The 18,074-nt window shown below is 47.4% G+C and overlaps 1 protein-coding gene and 1 pseudogene across 2 annotated transcripts in view; both read left to right on the top strand.

Moving 5' to 3' along the window:
- CRACDL (CRACD like) overlaps positions 1 to 18,074 on the top strand; it is a 134,162-nt gene that overhangs the window by 48,276 nt on the left and 67,812 nt on the right. The window lies entirely within an intron of this gene.
- LOC110590430 lies at positions 9,233 to 16,345 on the top strand (annotated as a pseudogene).

Here is an 18,074-nt window from a genome sequence, read left to right as displayed (position 1 = left end):
CTTGGTTTTCCTACAATCAGTTTCTTTTGTGCTTTGAGTTCCCAGAGGTGCGTGGCCACCAATCTTAATCTCAGCCAGTGTGGTGTTTCTTCTAGCCCTCAGTGCCCAGTGAGTAGCACCTGTGTTCTGGGAGGTGGCCTGTGGTGCTTGGTATCTGGATGGGAGAAATGCTGCTGGTGCTTGGTGCCCTGACCATCAAGACCTCTGTCCTCCCTCTTCTGTACCAGTCACTGCGGGTTGGCATTGAGGCCTCCCTCATCATAGTCCCTTTGAGTTCGGTGACCTGCCTTACCCTAGGCCACCCCTGAGGCATGGGAGTTCTTCTCCTGCCCTGCTCCTCCAGGGGCTCAGGACGCCCCTGGACACAGGAAGCCTCGCTTTCCTAGACACCCCTCGTGGCTCTTTCCACCCAAGAATCTTGTTGCCACTGCCTGTATCCACCTGAGTTTGTGTCACTGTAAGGCCCTTGCCCTTCATCCTTTGCCAGGCTGTTTTCCACCAGAGGGAAGAGGTGAGGCCCTCACGACACCGTGGGCACAGGTGGGGAATGGCACAGAGCTTAGAGTTCGCTTATTCTGCTGGCCACTGGGCTGTTCGGTGGTGACTCTTGACACAGAGGGATCACGCTTTTGCCCCTTTGCAAATCTACAACGAACCCAGTCTTCACTCACTGATACCTGCTTTATCCTGTGTCCCAGCCTGTCCTGGGTGCCGCTGTCCTGAAAGTATACCAAACCGCCTTGTCCTACAGATCTCAAAGTAGAGCCAAACAACGCATGTCTGTGCCTTCAGAGGGTTCAGATAGTTTGACACCACTCACCCAGCCCCTGTTTGCACAGAAAACTAGTTGGGACTCTTTCTTTTGTACATAAGGCTTGCAAAAGGCTTGTCTGGCATTTAAAAAACCAGAGAGACAGACTTTGTGGCTCATGTAAGTGGAACATCATGGATAGCTGGCTTTAGGAATAGCTGGATCCAGGACTCTAAAGAGAGTGTCTGGGTGCATTTGTTTTTCTCTCTTCGTGTCTCGGTGCTGCTTTCCTCTCTAGACTCACATCCTCCCAGACCCAACAGAAAAGAAATATTTTCAACAGTTCCATAAACACCCTGACTCTCTTAGGCCTGAAATAAGTCGTGTGCCTGTCCCTGTAGCAGCCACTCTTGCCAGGGGCTCAGCTACATTGACCTGGGCCATCGCTGTAGCTCCTGGATGGGGCCACACCGTGGACTGAGAGGCAGACCTTGGCAGGTTCTTACGAAGTCCGTGAGCGCACACGGTTTCCACCCCTGCTGCACCCTCCCTGTTCAGTGGTGCCCAGGAATGAGGAGTTGCTGCCTCTGCCAACCATTTGAAGTAGCATGCAGCCTGAAAGGTCTTCACCTTCCCCTGCTGCACGGGTTTCTGTTCCTAAGAGGCTGCAGTCCTCACTTTTCCTTTGTTCGAACTTCAGTGACTTAAAGGAAAACCCTTTGTTAGTGGAGTCTGTAGCATTGGACGCAGAGCCATGTGCTTCCCACTCCACCCCCAGTTTATGCTTTAGATGCATCACCCCTACTGTTCCCTGCCCCTCCCCTGGGGGCTGGAAAGCATTCTGTCCCTTCCTCTAGAAGTCCAATTTTCCAGCCCTTCTGAGTGAAGCCTAGCCACAAGTAGGGCATAGATCTTTCTGGGCTACCCTAAGCCTGTATTGTAAGAGGCACCTCAGAAGGGGGCTGGATCAATGTGAAGAGCCCTCTTTCCCCAACCAGTGATGCTGTGTGCCCCACTCCCACCGCGAGGTCACGGACCAGGATACACTGGAGGCCACAAACACTTCCTTGTCTGGATGGCCGCAGGCACCAGGCTTGCGACAGCTCCTTGTCTTTGTGGGCGAGCACCGTGTCCTCACACGTGGGTCGTGTGACTCACCTGCAGGCTCACCTAATGATGTGAGGGCCGCACTCACAGGTCTTGACGCACCTGCGGAATAGTGGTTCTCTACCCTGGCTACGTTTGAAATCACTAAGAAAATACTGACACCTGGGTCCCATGGCCAAAAATTAGGCTGGGGCATGACCTGAGTATCAGGAGTTTTAAAACCTCCCCAGGTGATTCTGACATGCAACCAGGGTCGGGAACAACTGCTCTAAAGCTGTGGTTCTCAAACTTTGGCATGCAGAGGAATCACTTGGGGGGGTCTTGTTGCAGTGGGGATTCTGAGCCCATAGGTCTGGGAAGAGCCCGAGAGTCTGCACCACTCACCAGCTCCCAGGCGATGCTGAGGCTGCTGGTCCCCAGGGGCAGTCAGTAGGGACAGGTGGGTCCTCCCTTGCACGGCAGTGGGGGTGTCAGATTTGGCCACAAGGTTAGCTGATACAGCTCCCAGAGAGAGCTCTGGGGAGGGGGCTCCCCAGCACCTCTGTCCTCCCTCGGAGCCCAGTGTGACTATCAGGCATTCAGGGTCGCTTCTTGCTGCAATGCCCTAGTCCGTGGGGAGAAACTAGAAACAGCAGTCCAGTGGTCTGTGGGCTCACGGCGGGGGGGGGGGGGTGCAGAGACCTCAGGACTCCGCCCGGTGCTGTGGTCCTGCTTCTTTTGCCCACTGTCACCTGGTGACTCTTCCCTTGATTAACGACTCAGAGTTGCCTGGCATGGACGAGACACTCGTAGTACTCGATTCAGCCAACATTAAAAGAGTAAACGTATATGAAGTATTTACAGCAATTCTTGGCACATGGTGAGCTGCCATCATCATCAGGCTTTGGCTCACTAGAAGGTGGAATTTGAGAAATCCCTAAGGTTCTCATGTGTTCACGAGGTCTTGCCAGGTCAGCACACCTGCCTTTCTGTGGTCACTTTCCTGTGCATCAGCCAAGTAAAGAATGCCATTCTCCCTTCATGACTCAAGTACTGTGCTTAGTCCTGTGTCTGCAAATGACCCTGGCCAATAGGAGTACATGGTTTATATGTTGCATTGTGTTCATCACTGTGCATTTATTAAGCACCTGCTGCACACTTGGCACCTTGGGATATACAGAAATAACCAGATTTATTGGCATTGTCCTCAAAGAATTCACAGTCTAATTGAGGAAGCCAGCCCATGAGACTGCAAAAGTCATTAATTGCTAAATGTTGTGGGGCATTTATGTACTATACCCAAGTCCCATGGAAATATTTCAGAAAATGGGGATTTTGCTGCTTTTTAAAGGTCTTCAAAATACAGAGAGGCTGGAATAATTTGGAATATTAGATATCTTCACGTAACCAGCCAAATGTAAGTTCATATTGCTCCACGTCCTTACTCTCCAAGCTTGATGTCTCTAGATTACAGCATAGGAAGATATTTATGTCAAGCCCAGCCAGCCCCCACATCTGAATCACACAGGAGCACTTTGTCAGAGAATCTTACAAAATGGCTGAAATAAAATCAACTATTTGAGAATATTTTTTTTTCTTAGACATTCCGAAGGAAGTTAACAAAGTGAAAGACCCTCTTAAAAGTGTTTATGGGTTTGTTGCTTAACGCATGCCGCCCTTGGATTTTAGGTGCATCAGTGGTGAGCCTCACGCATTGAGAACACATTTACGAAACACCTACTGTGTGTAGGTATGAAGGCTACAGAGGTGAAAAGAGCTTGTCTCTGCCCTTAAGAAGCACAAGGTCCAGGAGCAGAGATGTGTAAGAAAGAATGTGGTGACCGGCCAGGGGCTCCCAGGAAGGATGCAGGGTGCCCGACAAGCACAAAGATTTCCCAGGGCCTGGGGTGGTGGTGGAAATTGCTGACAAGTGTGGGAGGTGAAGAGCAGGAATTCCTTGCAGGTGTGCTGAGTCTTGGGCGTGGCTGCCTGTGGCTTCCTGGGGGAACAGGGGGCAGGTAAGGGGGATGGGCCAGACGGGAGGGCGGCATTACCACTGAACTTCCATTTCTGGATCACAAACAAGCAGTACTTTGAGAACTCAATGTAGAAAATGTATTTTCGGGGCACCTGGGTGGCTCAGTCGGTTAAGCGTCTGCCTTTGCCTCAGGTCGTGATCTCAGGGTCCTGGGATGGAGTCCTGCATCGGGCTCCCTGCTCAACAGAGAGTCTGCTTCTCCCTCTGCCTCTCCCCACCGCCGCTCGTGCACTCTCTCTTTCTCTGACAAATAAATAAAATCTTTTTTCTAAAAAAAGAAAAAATGTATTTTCACTATGCATTGTCCTCAGCTCAAACGGGTTTTATATGTTGGCCGACGCACACATCTTCACAGAAAAAGAAATTTGTGCCAATTTTGCAGACCTTTATTTTTCAGAAGTAACTTAATGGTCCCTTCGAGATCACATATGAGTCCAAGCCACTGCTATCATAATGAAGACTGAGGCCCAGAGCGGGAAATGATTCCCTCCAAGTCATTCAGCCGGTTAGTAGCTAGTTAGTGGTCGAGCCAAGACTAGAAGCGTCCTAGAGATGCATCACCATTTCTGCCAGTGGCGTGGCCGCTCGAAGCAACCGGCAGTAGCTCCCCGGAGTGCTGCGTGGGGAGCCCTTCTGAGAGTGATGCTGTGTTTGATGATTGACGTGTGCCAAGAGCAAGCCATGGGAGAGCGGCCGCTGGTGTAGCCTGGGTTGCCGTACCACCTTCTCTCTCCTTGTGATGATAAAAACGAAGTAGTTCGAAAAAGCAGAAGCTGTGGTTCGTGGTCACTTTAAGAATGAAGCTTCCAAGACATTCATGTAAGTCGGTAACCACGTACTGGGCTCTGGCGCAGCCCTCGGTGCTGGGGACACAAAGCCGCATCCCACGCAGCCTGGCCCTTACTAAGCTCAGTCTCAGGGCCAGCGCCGTGTTCAGTAGGAACGTCAGCAGCTTGTAACAGAATGGGAAAACTGTGAAAAGTAATTTAACAGATTCCTGCTCTGCGGTGCATTTGTACTGGTCGTCTAAATCAACTATTTTCTAAGTTAACTTAAAAACAAAGTGAATACCGTTTTAACAGCTAAGCTAGCAACGCGATTTTAGACCTATAAAGGCATTAAAATAAGATTACCTATATCCTTACACAATTCAAAAGAAACAAAGGCAAACAAGTGCAGACCCAGAATTTGTTTTCAGTAATTTTACACTCTCCTCAAATCTTCGCATCTAACCCCAAACCTCAGTGTTCTCCAACTCGGAAAGCTCACTGGAGCATTCTGGCTTTTGCTCTCAAAAACAGGAAGCTAGTTTGGGGCTGAACCTGGGATCAAGCTGGCTGATGGAAGATCTGAGAGAGAACTGACCCAGAGGCAAGTGAACAGGCCAGCAGGCCACATTTGTGTGGTGACAAAAGGTGTCATGCATGCCCATGAGGGCAAATCCTTGGCAGCTGCAACCACTGCGTGACCAGATCTCCAAAGTGCAAGCCTACCATGGCAAATGTGTCGTTTCCTTGGCTGCCTGGTTCCTGTTATCTTTATTTTTAAAATTTTTTTTTATAAATGTGGATACTTGCACCTCTTTACTTACATCAGCAGAGCCGAAGCCCATTCTCTTATTCTGTTACAGTGTGTCGTTTCCAGCAATTGCTGATGCCTCCCGTTGAATCGTCTATGTCTGTGTGTTATTTCTTAGGCTGCAGGGACCTGCGCGAATGGGTAACAGCGCACTCTTCTGGGCTCGCTCTTTTCTTTCCTGTGCTGTCCCTCTTGGCTGGGGCCTTCCCCTCTGCCCTCTGTCAGAGATAGCAGGGACCTTCCTCAGCAGAGCGGAGGGACTTTTCTTTGCATCCCTGGGAGTTGGGAGGATGGGCCGGGACATGCCGCGGGTGACCAGCCGCATGTGGCCCAAGGCGGAGTGATTTCTCCCTGCAGCCTGTGCAGGATGCCTCCTGATTCTCAGCTAGGGTCCTGTCCTTGGGTGTCATTTTGCAGTTTCCACAGAGTTGTGTTCAGGTGGAAGGAACGGTGAAAAAACGTTCAGTGTGGCAGCATGATCCACAGCTACTCTTTCTGGGGTGGTGCTGGTGGTTTTTGGTTTTTGGTTTTGGTTAAAATCCGTGTAATTCATGATGGCTGTTGGGTTCTTTATAATGTCACTTTGGGCTAGGAAGCAAGTAGCAGACACAGACGTCACACTTACCACTTTGTACTGAACAACACCTAGCAAGGGGAGATTTTAGTTACCTGACTCATTTCTGACCCTTGTAAATAGCTACTCTAAGTAATTTAAATGCTCCATGGAGCTTTGGGGCCGTTAATTGTTTGGTTTGACTGCCTTTGTGGCTGAAAAGAATTTATTGATAGTGAACCCATCTTTTCTCTTTGTGTTTTAAACAGCCCAAATGTTCAAAATAGTACTTGAGGAAAACCACACTGTGATATCTTTAAAATCCCAAGGGGCACTTTGTGTGGGCTGCTCTAGAGGCGTGGGGAGGCCGAGTGGCCTCTGTCCCGGGGGGTCTTCCCCAGCCGGCTTCCTGGCAGGCCCTCAGGGCCCCCCATTCTGCATTGCTGTTGCAGGGCAGTTCAGGGGGGCCAGAGCACAGTGGGAGGGGCCTGCCAGAGGGACGGGAGACGCAGCGGAACTAGAAGGGAAGCTGCGTCCTGTGACAGAAGCTCGCTGTGGGCCAGCCCGCGTGGACGTGCCTGGCAGCCTTGGCCGAGAGGCTTGCCTTCCTTGCTGTGCGGGGTTCTGTAGGCTCCACAGTGGTGCTTTTCCCTCCAGCTCGGACACAGAAACGATGTGGAGACACGGGGAACAAGTGTGAAAGTACCTTGGAAATGGCAGGAACAGCCTCTCACAAACGAGCTCCTGGTTCTAGCGGATGAGATCCTGCCGTGTGCCCGGCCCTGGGCAGGAACTTGCACTCTGGAGCTGCCCCAGCTCTAGCCCCTCCTTGGGCTGCCAGGTCAGGAGACCCAGACTCAGGGAGGGAAGGCTCTGAGTCCTGGTCTCCTTACAGCCCCTGCCTTGTCTTCCAAAGAAACTATTGGAGCTTCTCCTAATTATGAACAAAATACAGGTTCAATCAGAAAAATTGCAAAACCTAGAAGAGCACAAAAGGAAAGCTTAAAATATATATGATTACGTGACCCAGAAATAACTGCAGGTCACATCTCTTTGTGGTCCTGCCTGTATTTCTCTTATGCATCCAGAGGCTTTAAAAAATAATGGGTTTTACCGCACGCACTATTTTATAACACGGTGCTCGTCCAAGGAGAGTCCGTGGACCGCATCACTGGCATCACCCAGGGACTTGGTAGAAATACAAGACTCTCAGGCCCCACCGCAGACTGACTCAAGCCACATCTGTGCTGGGAGGCCTGCAGAGGGCGGGCCTGCAGAGCCACCGGTGGAAGCACGGCTCTCGGCCACTCTTAGCATAGAGAATGTGCCCATTCTCCTGTGTCAATCAATATTTTCATGTAACGCGATTTTGGAGGACTACCTAGCATTCCCTCATATGGCAGTGTCCCAACACCATAACCAGTCTCCTGCTGATGAGCTTTTGGAACGTTCCTGGAGTGCTGCTGTGCCCTGTTCCAGGGTACTTGATGATCTCCTGAGGGCAGATTCCCAGAAGTGCAGTTACTGGGTCAGAAAAGATGTTGAGGGCTGTTGATGCATGCTGCCAGATTGTCAGCCCAGAGAGGAGATAGCTTGACCATCACTCCAGCTCTTGGCCTGCACTTCTTAGGAGGCAGCTACTCTCATGGGAAAGAGCTCACACTTGGGTGAGGTACAGGCTTTGATTTGAGGGTCAGATTTTCTACTTCCTGGCTCAGTGATCTTGGACTGGTTGCTTAACTTCTCTGATCCTGTTTTCTCACCTGCAAAAAGGAGATGAGATGTGCTGTTTAATTCAGAGAAGTTTGTGAGCATTCAATGAGAGAAGGTATAAGCCATCTGGGATCTGGGACCTGCTTTATTTTCTTCCCTCTGAATAAAATGAGCGCAGAGCCCTGACACAAAGCCCTTTGATGTCCTTGCATAAAAGATTTTCTGTTGGGTGTTTATAGACTCCATTATAATAGCAAAGCACCAGGGGTGTTATTGGCTTTTTGGTTTGGTTCTCCCATGTCCCAAGGGATGTATGGCTTGGGCACTGCAATGAAGGGCAAAGAAAGCATCAAAGAAAGGAAATTCCTGAACATTTTTCTTGAAATTAAGCAGAGGTTTAAGATGTCCAAACTGTGCCATGGAGCGCACACTGGGAGGTGGTACAGAGGTGTGCCTGTGTGAGTGGCCTGGCCCGGAGTGCATCTTCCTCTCCTGCTCCTCAGTGTGCCTCTCGGTCCCAGGGACATCCAGCACTGTGACCCCAAGATGGGGCAGGCCGTAGCGGGTGGCGCTGGGGTGGGCTCGGAGCTCAGTGTGGCTGGCAGAAGCCGGCCTCGAGCAGGAGTGGGTTGCTGCTGTGGGTCTTACTGGGTTTGACCAGCTCATGCCTCTGGGGGAGTGCTGCTAGCTGGGACCTCCAAGACATCAGCCCTGAGGCCATCCCTGGCCCTTCAGTAGTTCACTCTACCACATGGTCCCCTCAGCCGCCTACAGGGTACAGGGGACCCTGCCAGCCTGTTGTCCCTCTTCCACGAGAAGGCTAAACCCTTAGCAGCTGACTCCTGCCAGCATCGAGGCAGAAGGCCTTCATCCTCTAAAGCACACAAAGGCGAGTATATATAAAAACCTTCAAAGCTCTTGGTGATTGTTTCCCAAGTTCTCTAAACTCACTGCTTTCTTTTGTCACCATCACATAAATGGCTCATGCTTTATTGTTTAAATTATGAACTGTCTGACTAGAACTTTGTATAGATGCATTTTGGAATTCTTAGAACCATCTTCAGAACCATCTCCCCCACCCCCTGCTGCCTGCTTGCTCCTTGGTTTCAGTGATAATACAGAATCAACTTGTCATCTAGAGCCTTCTGCCAACTCTCCAGACATTGCCTGGAAACTGCTGACTGTCCTGGTTACGCAGCCTTTAGACATTGGACAAACTTGAGGCAGGTGGCGTTGTGAAGCTGGGAGTCTATCACTCCTAAGGGGCTCAGCTGCAGATATCAGAGAGGACATCGCCACGGAGGGTGGCGTTGTGCTGGCGGGAGGCCAGGGAGCCTCGCCAAGCAGGCTGCAACTGGCGCTTTCTCCAGTGGTGTGGTCTGTGCACCTGCCAGTGTGGCCTCTAGCAGGGTGTGCTGGGAATCCTGTCACTGCCACGGGGAGTGGGGTGAGCAGGTGCCCCACTAACACAAGCATTTGGAAGGTCCCAGGAAAACAGACCACAAAACCTATCATGGACCTGGGAGAACATGATGGGTCTTTAAGAACAAAGAACAAGAAAGCCAAAGCTAAGGAGCACGTGTTCGGTGGCAGAGACGAATGTGTCCCCAGCAGTGGCCCCTCGCTCTGCAGGTACACTTCAAGGAGGGCAGGCCATGCTGAGTGTTCCTGGGGTCAGAACAAGAGGGAGGCATAGGACTTGGCTGTGTTAGGCTCAGAATCCGCTTGGGATTTTTTTCAGCGTTGGATCTTATTTCTTCGTGGCATCAGCCCCTACCCAGATGGAAAAGGCAGCCTTATCCTGTCATTGCCCTCTGCCCGCCTCTGTGCGGAACCCAGTGAAACAAAGTCCGGGTTTGTTATTTTTCATCCTCAGCAATTTGGCAGCGACTCCACTTAGAGGGAGGCAGGTGCCGGCTCCGGACCAACTTCCTGCAGTGTCAGGCCACCCCCAGCCCTGGCCTTCCGACGGGGAGTGAAGGAAGCAAGTGCGTGGGTTTCACCCCTGCCCGGGGGCTCGCAGGGCCTCAGGGGCGCTGCGGTTGGCAGAGGCCCCACTTCCTTGTGGCCGGGAGGTGCGGGTGGGGCCAGGCCCAGTGAGGCTGCTTGGGGAGACAGGGAAGAAGGCTCTGGATCTGCACTCAGTGGTGTCCCAAGGGCCCTCAGCTACCGTGGGACGTGGGGGATGGGACAGGGAAGGCCCCTCTCTTCTGTCTGCTGCTGGTTTCCAGCAGGATGAAAGCGCGGGAGGCTTACTGAGCATCCAGGCCAGAGCCCAGGTGGGCTTTGGAGGACGAGAGATGGGGGTGGGGGGTGCCAAAACTGCCACCCCCTGGGGCAAAAGACTAGACCTGCAGCATCTATTGTCATGTTTTCTAGTATGCTTATGACCTTCATTGCAGACATGAATGTATCTCCTTGGATTGGGTGAACTCTGGGGCAAAATAATGATTTTCTTTGTTTGCGTGCATATATTGAGGGGGGGAGCAGGGAGCAGAAGTGGGGGGGGGGGAACGAAAGGAAGGGAGAGGGGAAGAGGACCGGGAAAACAAAGCGTTTTACTCTCCCCGTGCCATGCCTGAAACTGGGATCCACATGGCCCAGTCTGTACACTTGGCGGGGTGGGAAGATAGCAGAGGCCAGAGTGAAAGACCATTAGAATGATTCCCGTCCTCCAGGGCCCAGCACCAGGGGGCTTGGCCGCAGCGGACAGCCTGGGCTGTGGGGGCTGCCGTCCGCAGCCGACCGCATCCTCTGACGTTGTGTGGCTCTCAGGGCATTGCGTCCTGTCACAGAGGTACCGGGGAAGCTTTGCTCAGGATAAACGAGTCGTATGTCTTGTTCACCAGATGGAGATTGCCCAGTATGGCAGCCTTGGTCAGCCCGGGCGATTGTCCTGTCTGTACCTCACTTGGGCTGGTTGGACGGTCCTGGGATGTAGATGATGCCCCTTCAGCAGCACCCATCTTGGCAATGTGGGGGACGCTGGGGGACTTGGGGGCAGATGGTCCACCCCGCTGAGCCTCACTCTCTTCTTTTGTTACAAAGGGTCAGTAACCAGCAATTTAGGATTCCTTGTGAACCCAGGCTTCTGTGCTGTGTAAAGCCCTGTGCGTGGATGTCCCCCTCATTATTGTTCTTGTTTCATAAAAACCTTTTTCTGATAATTATTCAACCTCAGTGTCTGAGTCTGCCTGTTTTTGAGTGGGCCAGAATGAGGGCTGGTGTTATGTCTCCTTATTAATAGCCCTTGGAGCATGACTTCCTACCAAAAACAAAAAAAATCTCAGCTCTGCATCTGCCATGCTGCAGAAATGCCAATCACATATGTAACATCCTAGATAAATTAAGCTGTAAGAACTTTCTTCGTGTCGTTATTTTTGGTATACGTGCATTTAAAAAGGGAGTTTTATTGGGGCGCCTGGGTGGCTCAGTCGGTTAAGTGTCTGACGTTGGCTCCGGTCATGATCTCAGGGTCCTGGGATCGAGTCCCATGTTGTGCTCCATGCTCAGCAGGGAGTCTGCTTCTCCCTCTCTGCTTCCCCTTCCCCCTCGCATGAGCACATGTGCACATGCACATACGCTCCCTCTCTCTCTTGTTCTGTCTCTCTCAAGTAAATAAAATCTTTTCTAGACATGGGGACTTTATTATCTCAGTAAACTGATGACGTTGAACGTGACCCAGCCCTGAGAAAGCTTTCCTGTGCCCTGGGTTCCAGTGTCCCATTTGTCAGATGTGTGTGCCGCCATTCTGCACAAGGTGCACCTCTCCCTCCAAGATGGAAAGCTTCTAAGTTACACAGCATCTCGGCATTAGAGTGAATTTATATTCTGTTTTCCCAAGAACTGTGCAAATATAGTATCTACATTAAGGTTGCAAAGCTTGAAGTTCTTATGCTTAACCTATTTTTGAAATAATAGTTTTGTAGATGTCTCTAATAGCATTTTTTTCACTTTAATAACCCAAGAATGTCTAAACTAGTGTTCTTCAAATCTCATATGCAAACGTTCACTTCTGGATGTGTCATGCAGCACAGTCTGAGACCTAAGTTTTATTGAGGAATGTTCGTAGAGGCTTAGGCTTCATGTGTGAACACAGGTTCACGTGTGCATGTCTCCATATATACACTGCACCATATGCATTCCCAGCTAAGTAGCTTATCGGTTTGCCAACTTACGAGGATTCAGAATACCATAAAATCAACTGTTACATAAATTTCAGAAAAATGGTGTAGGTTATCTAACGTAAGATACTTGTTTACGTGTTTAAAAACTGTGCTGTTTGTCTTGTGGATGACCAAGTTTGTTCGAATGAAACTCGTTGTTTCTTTGCAAAGAAACAGCTCAGTGAAATGTGGCCAGTGCCTCATTCTTTCAGCAATTCCTCGATGTTCCTGCCCAGGCCACAGCCAAAGGGAAGCCTGAGGATGGGGACAAAGCATCTGGAGCAGGGACGTCCTCTGCATCCATGTTCCTTCGCTCCTGAAGGCCACTGAACTTCAGCTCTGCCTGGTTGTCCCTAAGTAATGTCTAAAGGAAGACCGTGGACAAGCAGAGCTCAGGCTGAAGAAGTGTGACGTAGTTTAGCAAAGTGGAGTGCAAAGTGGCCTTGGGAATTGACTGGGTAGTTGATGCTGTCCATTTTTATCAGGAGGTGATTCTTTGTCTAGCAAGTGTTGTAAGTGCCTCTGGTTCATTTGTTCATTCATTCATTCATTCATTCATTCTTTCATCCATTCATCCATTCAGTAAGGTTTATTGAGCACCTGTTGTATGGCAGTACCCTGCAGGTGCATGTTCCCTATCCTCAAGGAGTTAGTCTTCGAGTTTTGATACGGGATGACTTGCTTCTGTAGGCCAAGACTAATTTTAGTGTTTCATAAGATAAACAATTACAGGATCCTGGAAACTTCGAAACTGACCACCCGGTATGTTCCTTTACTCTCCCCTCTTGCTCCACTCAAAGCACCGTGACTCAGTATCTGAGTTCTCTGGTTTCAACCCTTTGCTCATAAGACTTCTTGGCTTTCTTTTCTCCCAAATGTCAAAGTGGATCTATCCCTTTCTCCCCCCGTCCTTTCTGACAGGTAGACAGAGAAGGTTTTGTGCATACACATCTAGGTGTCAGAGAAATGGCTGTGCTGAGTCCAGCCTTGACACCCCTGTCACTTTGGGGTGGGTGCAGTGGTCAAGTCCTCTGCTCTGGAGGATAATAATATCTATCATGAATCACTGAACTGCCACAATTTTTGAAGAGAGATTTCTCACAGGAACTTTGCAAGCATTACACATTCCATTTGCCTCAGTAATGTGAAACTTATTTTTCTAAAAAAGGTACAGGCAGATCCTGGTGTGACTCACTAGAGAACAATAGTTAAGTCACAGTTTATTTTCGTCTTTTTCCCCAAGAAAAGGAAAAATTGATTAAATGTATAGGGAATGTAAGCAGGCTTAAATCTATAAAGCAGAACTGGATCAAAGAATCACGCAGCAACAGATAATGATTAAAACTGGCAAGTGCTGTGAACAGGAGGTGTGTTGTGGGAGGTCCTAGGTCATCCTGAAGGGGCACATCAGTCTTCTTGAGGAAAGAGAACTGAAGATAAGTAGGAGTGAATAAGAAAAAAGTAGGTGTGAGGGCAGGGAAGAGCATGTTCAGGCAGAGGGAACAGCATCTGCAAAGGCCCTGGGCTGGAAGGAAATGGAACGTTGTGTGAAGAGAGAGCAGGGCCAGGGCACACATGTGTGCTATCTGTGCACAGGGCCTCTGGCTGAAATCTAGACTGCCTACCCCTCTTGTCCACACTCAGGTTTACCCACGTATATATTGCTCTCCATTCCTACCCCCATCTCCAAGCTTCCATCTGAGATCATATCCTTCTTCCTTTAGTACTTGTTTTAGTGTGGAATTGCTGGAGACAAATAGTATCTTGTCTTCTGTTCCAAAAAGCTCTTTATCTCACCCTTTTTCTTTTTTCTGGTAACACTTTTTTTTTTTTTAATCCAGGAGCTTTGTTGACATATAATTTATGTACCATAAACTTCACCTGTTTAAAGTGCACTGTCAGCAGGTTTTAGAGTATTTATAGAGTTGTGCAACTATGAACATAATCTAATTTTAGAATGTACTCATCTCACCCCAAAGAAACCTTGTGCCCAGTAGCAGTCACTTCCCACTTCACCTCTCCTCCCCCACACCCCACTCCCCAGCCCTAGGCAAACACCAATCTACTTTCCATCTCTAGGGATTTGCCTATTCTGGATATTTCATAAAGGTTGTGGTTTTTTGTGTTGGCTTCTTTCACCCAGCATCGTGTTCAAGGTTGATCCATATTGTAGTATGAATCAGTACTTCATTCCTTTTTATGGCTGAATAATATTCCATTATAGGTATATACCACATTTTTTATTTGTTCATCAATTGATGAACGTTTGGGTTATTTCTACTTTTTGGTTATTATAAATAGCACTGCTGTGAACATTGGTGGACAAGTTTTTGTGTGCACTCTTTTTCATTTCTTTTGTTATAAAATACACACCACAGAAAATTTATCATCTTAACCATTTTTAAGCGTGCAGTTCAGTGGGATTGAGTACATTCGTATTGTCATGCAGCCATCCCCACTGTCCGTCTCCAGAATGCTTTTCCTCTTGCAAAACAGAAAGTCTGTTCCCCTTAAACAGTTACTCCCCATTACAGCACTCTCCAGCCCCTAGAAACCACCATTCCTATTTTCTGTCTGTATGATTTTGACTCTTCTGAGTAGTGGAATCATACAGCATTTGTCTTTTCATGATTGGCTTATTTCACTTAGCAAAATGTCTTCAGGGTTCATCCACGTTGTAGCTTATTTCAGAATTGCCTTCCTTTTAAGGATGACAAGGGAAAGCTTTCTTCTATCATTTTGCTATTTTTTTCTATACCTTATAGATTTTTTTATCACTAATTTCATGCATTACTGTCTTCTTTTGTGTTTAGTTGATTTTAAATGTCTCAGTTCCTTTCTCCTTTCCCTTTGTACATATTCCATAGCTATATTCTCTGTGGTTCCCATGGGAATAACACTTAACATCCTAAAGTTATAACACTTTAATTTGGATTTATACCATCTTAACTTCAGTAGCACACAAAACCCCAGTCCCCTTATATGTCTGTCTTCATTTGTTTCGGTTGTTGATGTCACGGAATAACGTCTTTATGCATTGTGTGTCCAAAAACATAAACTAATACTTTTTAAAAATACATCACTCTGTTATATAATGTAGAAAACAAAATGAAGAATTTGGGGCGCCTGGGTGGCTCAGCCGTTAAGCGTCTGCCTTCGGCTCAGGTCATGATCTCAGGGTCCTGGGATCGAGCCCCACATCGGGCTCCCTGCTCGGTGGGAAGCCTGCTTCTCCCTCTCCCACTCCCCCTGCTTGTGTTCCCTCTCTCGCTGTCTCTCTGTCAAATAAATAAATAAAATCTTAAAAAAAAAAAAAAAAGAAAACAAAATGAAGAATTACAAACCAAAACTACAACACTACGAGCTCTTAGACTACTAATTGCTTTTTTAAAAACATATTAGTGTGGGGCACCTGGGTGGCTCAGTCGTTAAGTGTCTGCCTTCAGCTCAGGTCATGATCCCAGGGTCCTGGGATTGAGCCCCACATCGGGCTCCCTGCTCCACGGAGAGTTTACTTCTCCCTTTCTCTCTCCCTCTGGCTCTCCCCATGCTTGTGCACGCTCTCTCTCACTCTCTCAAATAAAAAAATAAAATCTTAAAAACAAAACAAAACAGCGAGGCACCTGGCTGACTCAGTCAGTAGAGCATGCGACTTTTGATCTCGGGGTCGTGAGTTCGAGCCCCATATTGGGTGTGGAAGCCTACTTAAAAAGAATTAAAAAAAAAAACCCAAAGAAGTAGATTAATTCTCTTCAAAAAATGAAAAAAAAATATATTAGACTGGAGTTCATTCTTTCCATCACTGTGGCTGCTGCCCTACGTATGCTCAGGCTTTGGAAGAGCCTTCCTCCAGTGTCCTCCGTTGTGGCAAAAAGAAGGTCTGGTTGGATCTTAGTGAGACTGATGTAATTGCCAGTCCAACTCCCATCAGCAGATCCAGAAGCTGATCAAAGACGGGCTGATCATCTGGGAGCCTGTAACTATCCATTCCTGGGCTCCATGGCAGAAAAACACTTTGGCCTCGCCAGAAGGGCCAGCATATGGGAATGAAAGGCTACTGCCAGCACTCAGATGGCCAAGAAAGTTCCCTGGATGAGGAGGATGAGAATTCTGTGCTGGCTGCATAGAAGATCCTGTGAATCTAGGAAGATTGATCGCCACATGTATCACAGCCTGTACCGGAAAGTGAAGGTAACATGTTGGAAAACAAGCAGATTCTCATGGAACACATCCATAAGTTGAAGTCAGACAAGGCTCACAAGAAGCTTCTGGCTGACCAGGCTGAGGCCTGTGGGTGTAAGCCCAAGAAAGCATGTAAGTGCCTTGAAGAGTGGCTCCAGGCCAAGAAGGAGGAAATTATCGTGACTCTGTCCAAGGAGGAAGAGGCCAAGAACTCAGACTCCCCCTCTTTTGTCTGTACATCGTGGCCTCAGCAATTACGTAGATTAGTCATTCAATAAAACAAACCTATATCTGCCAAAAAAAGGTATTAGTCTTCTAAATCATATAGAAAACAAAAAGTGGAGTTACAAACCCATGTGCCCATGTGTTTACCTTTACTAAGATATTTCTTCATATGGCTTCAAATTACTGTCTGGTGCCCTTTTGTTCAACCTGCAGGACACCCTTGAACAAATACTTCTTTCAGGACAGGTCTAGTTGTAATGAACTCAGGTTTTGTTTATCTGGAGATATCTTAATTTATCCTTCCCTTTTGAAGGGCAGTTTTGCCACATATAAGGTTCTTGGTTGACTCTTTTTCCTTTTACCACTTTGACTATATCAGCCCATTGCCTTCTGCCCTCTCTAGACTTTCTGAGAGAAACCTGCTTTATCAAGATCAAGAGGATCTCTTGTATGTGATGACTTGCTTCTCTCTTGCTGCTTCCATGATCCTTTTTGTCTTTGGGCTTCAACAGTTTGATTATAATGTATCTCAGTGGGGTATTTTTGAGTTCATCCTGTTTGGAGTTCATTAACTTCTTGGATGTTTATATTCATGTCTTTCATCAAATTTGGGAACTTTGGAGTCGCTATTTCTTCAGGTATTCTCTCTGCTTCTTTCTCTCTCTTCTCCTCTGGGATTCCCACAATGCATAGGTTTGTCTACTTGGTGGTGTCCTTATGCTCTGTTCATTTTACTTCAGTCTTTTCTCTTTCTCTTCCCTGGACTCAATAATTTCCATTGACCTGTCTTCAAGTTTTCTGATTCTTTCTTCTGCCTACTGAAATCTGCCTTTGAATCCCACTAGTGACTCTTTCATTTCAGTTATTGTACTCTCAGCTCCAGAATTTATTTTTGTTTCTTTTTAGGTTTTCTCCTTTATTGATATTTCCATTTTGTTCGTACATTGCTTTATTGACTTTCTCCACATCTTTCTTTAGTTCTTTGAACATCTTTAAGACACTTGTTTTAAAATCTTTGTCCACAGATCTGCCTTGGGTCTTTTTTTAGGGATAGATTCAAAACTGGACATTTGAATCTAATAATATGGTAACTCTGGAAATCAGATGCTCTCCCTTCCTCAGGATTTGCTGGGATTTTTTTTTTTTTTCAATTGCTGTAGGCTGTCTCTGTCTCAAGGATCAGCCATTAAATTAATTGATTTTCATATATTAAACCAACCCACATTCCTTGCATAAATCCCACTTTTATATTTGCTGGATTTGATTAGCTAGTATTGTCTCAGGAATTTTTGTGTGTATATTCATAAGTGATACCAGTCTGTAGTTTTCTTCTTTTGTGATGTCTTTGTCTGGTTTGGCTTTCAGGATAATACTGGCCTCATGAAACTAGATGAAGAATGAGTTGGGAGTTGTTACCTTTTTTTGTTTTTTGGAGAACAGTTTGGAAAGGGAAAGTTTGCTATTAATTCTTCTGTAAATGTTTGATAGAATGCAACAGTAAAGATATCTGGGCCTGGGCTTTTCTTTGTGGGAAATTTTAAGTGACTAATTCAGTCCCTTTTCTTATTATAAGTGTAGTCAGATTTTTCTGTTTCTTATTGATTCAAATTCAGTGGTTTTGGTCTTTCTAGGAATTTGTCCATTTCATCTAAGTTATCTATTTTTTGGAATATAATTATTCATAATATCCCTTTATTACCGTTCTTATGTCTCTAAGATCTATAGTGATGCTCTTCTATTTTTGGTTTTAGTAATTTGAATCTTCTCTCCTTTTATTAAGTT

The sequence above is a fragment of the Neomonachus schauinslandi genome, chromosome 10, assembly GCF_002201575.2.
Source record: "Neomonachus schauinslandi chromosome 10, ASM220157v2, whole genome shotgun sequence".
Taxonomy (NCBI): Eukaryota; Metazoa; Chordata; class Mammalia; order Carnivora; family Phocidae; genus Neomonachus; species Neomonachus schauinslandi.
This window is presented reverse-complemented; position numbering and strand designations above follow the sequence as displayed.